The sequence below is a fragment of the Phyllostomus hastatus genome, unplaced genomic scaffold (genome assembly GCF_019186645.2).
Source record: "Phyllostomus hastatus isolate PE091 unplaced genomic scaffold, TTU_PhHast_1.1 phas_contig_151, whole genome shotgun sequence".
NCBI lineage: Eukaryota > Metazoa > Chordata > Mammalia > Chiroptera > Phyllostomidae > Phyllostomus > Phyllostomus hastatus.
This window is the reverse complement of record NW_025333616.1, coordinates 840,255-846,650: the sequence shown is the minus strand read 5'-3', so window position 1 is coordinate 846,650 and position 6,396 is coordinate 840,255. Positions and strand designations below refer to the sequence as shown.

Here is a 6,396-nt window from a genome sequence, read left to right as displayed (position 1 = left end):
TGAGGACACTCGGAAACCGGGGGGGAGGAGTGAGGATCTGAGCAGCTACTCTGTGTGTGAGAGCAAGACCCTGGGCTGCAATGTGCAACTGGGGCCAGAATCCAGCTCCAGAACCCGGGTCTGTCCTCGGGGCTCATGACCCCATCTCAGTCCCAGGAGGAGGACTGATGAGCATGAGGGCCCCTGCCCGAGTACTTTAGGGATATTCCAAGTATTCTGACACAGACTCACCTTTGTTAAACATTGAGATATAATCGAGGTAAAATACTGTTTAAGTTGAAGGTATACAATGCAATGATTTATTGCATTTATATGCAGTATGCTCACCCTTGTAGCTGCAAGGAGCACAAACACCTTCCCAGCCCTGCCCCTGCCCTTCCTCCCAGCACCCAGATGGGGGCCCCATGCACCCTCTTTCCCACAGACAGGCTCCTCAGCAGCTTCTCTCCCTTTAAGAGATTTAAAGGGGCTCAATCCCTTTAGGATTTTGCATCTGCTGATGGGGCAGCCTGCCCTCTCCTGTTTCCAGGGCCACAGGGGTGGGGACGAGGGGCGGTGGGGGGAAGATGGGAAGGGAACTGGCGTTAACAGCACATATTTACTGCACTGACTCCCTTGCTGGAATTTAACATGTAGCTTAACATTAAATGCACGGAGGGGGGGATCTCAGGCTTCCTATTTTTAATGTGAAGACACATTGACATGAAATGGTGCCATGCTTTGTGCAAGGACAGAGGGTTTGTTTGTGGAGCTGGAATGGGAATTTATGTCAGCTGGTTGCGCAAATCCACTCCCTGCCTTGCCCGTGGATTAAAGTGAGGTCCACACTCGGGGTATGAGTTCAGTCTCATCCCAGCATGGGTGGAAGGAATATTTTTGGACACCAAGGGACCCTCCTCCTCTGTCTCATGAGCAGAGAAAGGAACTATAAAGAGCTCTTCTCCTTTGCACGAGGTCATTGAGGCAGTAACTTAAGATGGCTCCCGGTCCACACTGCCTGACCACTGTGTCAGCTGCAGGCTCTGTCCTCCACCCTCCGGCTCCAGGACAGTGCCAGCTGCCTGCTGCGGGGGCTGGCCATGGGCCCCCATCCCAACCTCCTCCTGGTCCTCAGTGAGTCCTGGATTGCAGGGACAGCCTCCTGGGACAAAGGGGTGGAAGCTAGCAGAGGCATCTTCATCCCTTTTGAGTCCTGACTCCAGCCCAGGAGACTCGTGGTCCCTCTCGGGGGTCTGACTCCTCAGCTCTGACTCTGACCCAAGTCTGACCATGGAAGGTTCAGTCCTAGAAGCAGGTACCTGGGTGTGGGGACAGGTTCGGACTGAGTACCTGTGTGGGAGAGGGGACTAGGGCTTTGTTGAAACTCAGAGCCAGAAGAAGGGCTGTGCTCAGAGGGAATGCTGAGGAGGGAGCTGGACATTCTCAGGGGTTGAGCCCTGCCTCCATCAGGGCCCCTGAGTGCAGCCCCGGGAGGAGGCTGGGCGCTGGGCGTTTCTCTCACCACAGCTTCCCCTCCAGTGCTCTGCCTAGCCCAGACCATCCACACACAGGAGGGTGAGTATAATTTTCTTAATTTATTTTTTCATACATGTTCCATTTCCAGACAAGATATTAGTATTTCTTAGAGTCCTCCGACAGCTTACCCTCAGCTAGAGAGTACACAGGCCCCTCTTTCCAATGGAAAGGGTCTGTTCTCACGCTGTCTGACCCACTGTTCTGTGGAGACCTAGGATTTCTTTCACTTCCACAAACACCTTTGTCTGGGTCTCTCCATCTCCCAGGCTGACTCTCCTCTCGCTGAGCTTGGCTGGTTCACATTTGGGCATTGTATCTCAGCCTGATGCTTCTGTGCCTCTCCTCTGTGCCTCCCTGATGAGGTCAGCTGTCCCTCGTCAGCCTCGAGGCTCCCACACTCACTGGGGTACACATCACCGTGTGTGGCTGTGGGTTTGCACAATGCCTCCATCAGCCTCTGTGCTCCCTCTTCCCTGTAGACAAGGAGGCAGGTCCTTGTGTGTGAATCTTGTGTTTGTGGGGCCAGTGGCACATGGGGCCCCTCTGTACATGGATGGAGAGGAACTAGGATGAGCTAGGGAAGCCTGGGCCAGCGCCTGCCTCTGTCAGGGATCACGTGCTGTGGTGCCATCTTCCTGTTTCAGGGCTACGAGCCCTCTCTTCTCTCCTCCCCCAGCCACATGGCACACATGGGCTTTCAGGACCCTCAATACTAGAAATGGGAACAGGCTGGGAGAAAGGTAGAAAATGTAGTGGGAACAGAGCTGAGTGCTGCTCAGAGGATTCCCCTGGAGTCAGGAATCCCCACCCACTGGGGTCATGTAACCAGATTTGGGTGCAGCTCCACCCCCACTGGACTCCTAGGGGAGCCCTGCAGCCCCCATTGGTCCCCACAGTGTTACCCAGCTGCCCTTCAGTCCCAGCCCAGGTCTCTCCACATCTCAGACACCTGCTTCCCTGTCCCCACTTGTGACCTATCACCCTCACCCTCTGCCTTTCTCCCAGGATCTCTGTCCCCTAGAAAGTGGCCATGGGCAGGGAGATGTACCCTAGAACCAAGCTTGCTTTGCCCCCCTCTGTGTCACCCTGAGAAAAGCCCAACATGTGACCAGGACTCAGGGTCCTGTGTCAGGGGCATCAGTCTGCAGTGGTGAGGATTCACAGTCACTGGAGTGGGTGTGGGGGTGATGTTTGGAGAAGGATGGTGGGATGTTCTAAACTGGGTCATGGGGATGGTTGCACAGCTCTGCAAGTTTGCTAAAAGTGCACAAGTGAACCCAGAAAATGGGGAACTGTGAGTGTGGTGACTTCCTCCTGGGAGACCCTGAGATCTGCTTGCTTTTTCCCAGGGGTCTTGCCCAAACCCTCCATCAGGGCCAAGCCGGGACCTGATCCACCGGGCACAGCCTGTGACCATCGTGTGCCGGGGCCCAGCTGGGACTGACTTATTCCGTCTGGTGGAGGAGAAGAATCCATCTGTTTACTGGGATCAGAAAATCTCTTCTCAACATGGCTCCCAGGGGGCAGAGGCCACATTCCACATCAACGTAGTGAGTGACGTCATGCCCAGGAGTTATTTCTGCTCTTACAGTAAAGGGCCCAGCTGGTCTGAGCCCAGTGAGCCCCTGGAGCTGAAGGTGACAGGTGAGGATGTCTCCACTCCACCCTCAGGTTTGCCCCCAGGTCCCTGCCCCCTGCCCCCCACCACTGTCCTCTGTTCCTGTCTCCCTGCCCTCCTGCTGGCCCTCAGCCCTATGGATCCCCCTGCCCCCTTAGCACTCCTGTCCCTTGGACTTCACACCAGGCTCAGTGCTCTGGATCCCTGATCCCATCTGGACACCACAATGGCCTGGACACTGAGACCCAGCATGGTGTGGGCTGGGAGCTGTCCCTGCAAGGCTGGGTGGAGAGTGAACTTCCAGGGAGAGACCCCCTTCAAGGGACTGTTGGTCCTTTCACTCAGAATGGTATTCAGCCTTATTTGTCCACCTGGGCAGACTCAGTGGGGCCCCAGGCAAAGTGTCCCCTGTGGGCTGATTCCCCCACTATTGGGCAAGGCATGGGGTCCATGGGGTCTCTGACTAGGGCTGGATGGTGCTTTGGGGACCTTGGAGATGAGACTCTCCTTCCCATATGTGTGGTCAGCCCCAGAGAGGCCTGGAGTCAGGGTTCAAGTGAGGAGGGGGACCTCCCTCACGGGAGCAGGGCAGGAAGGGAATAGTTCTTTCAACATTGAGCATTTTCTCTCCCATTTCCCCTTATTCTGCTGTGACTCAGTCATTCCGTGGGTCAGTGCATGACTGCCGTTGCAGTCTGAGGGCATATCCACCCAGTTTGTCCTGACCCTGTGACCCCACACCACCCTGGGGCACTGTGGGAGACACAGTGGGCCTGATAGGTGGGGTCAGCCTCCAAGACCCTGTGAGCCAGTGACCAGGTTAGTGGTTCCCACCCACCCTGTTTGTCTCTGGACGAGGGTCCAACTGCTTTGTGCTGATGTATGGAGGGTGACCGGGCATTCTGAGGGGTACCCAGTCCCTCAGACACATAAAAGCAAAGAATTCCATCCTGCTGTCCTCATATGTCCCTGTCCCCTCTCTGGGGGAGACCAGGGGGCGTCCTCTGTACTGAGGGGTGCAGAGAAAGAGGCCAGGTGTGGACACTGTGGGAGCTGCAGGGCCAGGCTGAGAGGCACAGGCTGAGGAGAAACCTGGGCTCAGGGCTTCTCCTTGCCCCCTCACTGGAGCCCCTCCTGGGCTGAGGAGTGGGGACTTCAGCCTGGGGTGTCCCTTCCTGGGGACTCTGCTGGGAAGTGAGCAACAGAGTGGCAATGGGGAGGGGTCCTGCTTCTCTCTTGGAAGGTGGACACTCAGCAGGCAGGGAGATCTTGCATCCTCAACTGAAGAGGCCTGTTCAACCTAGGGGGTGAGAGTCAGGAAGAGAGACTCATCAGGATCCCTGAAGGAGTCTGCATTTTTCGGCTGTGCCCTGCACTGGGGTCCTGTAGTTGACTGGTAGTGAAGCTGGGGGTTGCGGCCCCAGGGGTCATCAGGTGGGGAAGGCAGGGCCTGGGGGATCCCAGGGAAGGGAGGGTCTGTGCAGGAGACAAACACTGGTCCTTTCTCACTCCCAGAAACAACCCGAGAAATCACGACCCCACCCACAGGAGAGGGTTCCCTAGACAGGTAAGTCACCTGGGAGCCTGCCCAGGGCAGTGCTGGAAGGGGATGGGCCTGCCCAATGAAGAAGGAGCTCCTGTCTCATTGGTGCTGGGATTGGCTGGTTCTTGTCCACCTGTCAGTGACCCCCTGTCCTCTTCTTCCAGCCCCCACCTCCCAGAATTACTCAGTAGAGAACTATGTCTGCATTGGCCTTTCTTGTGTGGTGTTGCTGATCCTGGTGGTGATCCTGGCAGAGGCTGGGCACGGCTGGCACAGGTGGCCACACAGACCACAGGGATGGACACAAGGGAGATCCAGCCAGAGAGATTTGACTCCAGGCCATCAGGAGGACCTCCCCACCAGGGCCCAAAGCTCACACTGGAGCCCAAGAGACCCAGAGCCACCCCTATTATGTGAATTTCACAGTACCCCTGGTGAGGCTGCTGTGTGCATGAGACTCTGTCCTTGGAAGGGTGCAGGAGCAGTGGGGACCTGGCCTCTTGTGTGGTCCGTCTCCTTCTCCAGGGTTTGGCTCCAGACCTGACCCTCACCCACTCACAGCCCTGTCTCACTCCTCCCTGGGTCTCCCTTCTCTCCTGGATCTCAGACAGGCCCCAGCTCCCTGCAGCCTCTGCCTCCCTCTTCCTCCTCCTGGAGCCCTGCATTCTCACCTGCTTTCTGGGGACCGGGCATGTGCTTCTGAAGACTGTGGTCTCACCCACACCTGTCATCTGTGGAACTGCACCTGCTCTGTGCCCCTGCTCACCCACCTCTGTTCCTGGAGTGGTCTCTGCCTCCTGCATCTGTCCCCTCGGGTCCCAGCAGACTTGGATCTAAAGTCCAGGGAAGGGACTCCAGGCAAAACCACAGTGAGATACCACCTCACACTCCTCAGGACAAGTATTGCTGAAATCATTTTTAAATGGTGCGCACTACACTTACTGGGGAGGTCACTTCATAAGGTATATAAATGTCTAACCCCTGTGCTGTACTCTTGAAATAAGATATTGTATGTCCATTGTAACTGAAGAATAAATTAAACATAATAACCTATAAACAGGGAATGTGACAAGGCTGTGGAGGAGCGGGAGCCCCTACGCCCCCTGGTGGGGACGCAAAGTGGTGCAGCCTCTGAGTGTATCTGCAGAGCTGCTCCTCAGAATGTGAACAGGGAGTCTCCCTCCATCCAGCAGCCCCAGTCCGGGTTCCCATGCAGGGAAGTAAGAGAGGAAACGTGGGCACTTGTACATGTGCCCCCAGGACAGCGTGACTCCCAAAGGTCAAGGGCATCACAGACTCCTCAGATGTGGAGGAGGAAGCAGACCCTGGGTCCCGGTGACGCCTCCTAAGAAGGACCCACTGGCTTTGAAGACGAGGAAAGGGGCCGCGTATCACAGAATGTGGGGTCTCTAGACGCTGGAAGACCTGGGAGGGACGCTCCCCGGAGCCTCCAGGAGAGAAGGCAGCCCTGCAGACACCTCAAGGTCAACCGGTTTTCACTCCCGACCTCCCAGGCCCTGAGATCACACATCTGGGTTGCTGTGAGCCACCACGCTGGTGCTCATTTGTCACAGCAGCGCTGGGACTCTCAGGAGCGTGGTGTTCCACACTCTGTGGTTTCAGGAAGCTCCCGAGCTTCAGGAAACGGGGGCACAGGTTTCCTGACAAGCCTCTGACCTCACGTCCTGACACGTCACCCAAACTCAGCCACCAGGGTCAA

The 6,396-nt window shown here is 56.5% G+C and overlaps 1 long non-coding RNA gene across 1 annotated transcript; it reads left to right on the top strand.

The window, feature by feature from the left end:
• The first annotated feature begins 2,869 nt into the window (after positions 1–2,869).
• On the top strand, positions 2,870–6,396 carry LOC123813396. The gene is made up of 3 exons (XR_006784751.1): positions 2,870–3,159; positions 4,649–4,700; positions 4,841–6,396. It is a non-coding gene; the product is annotated as an uncharacterized LOC123813396 (long non-coding RNA).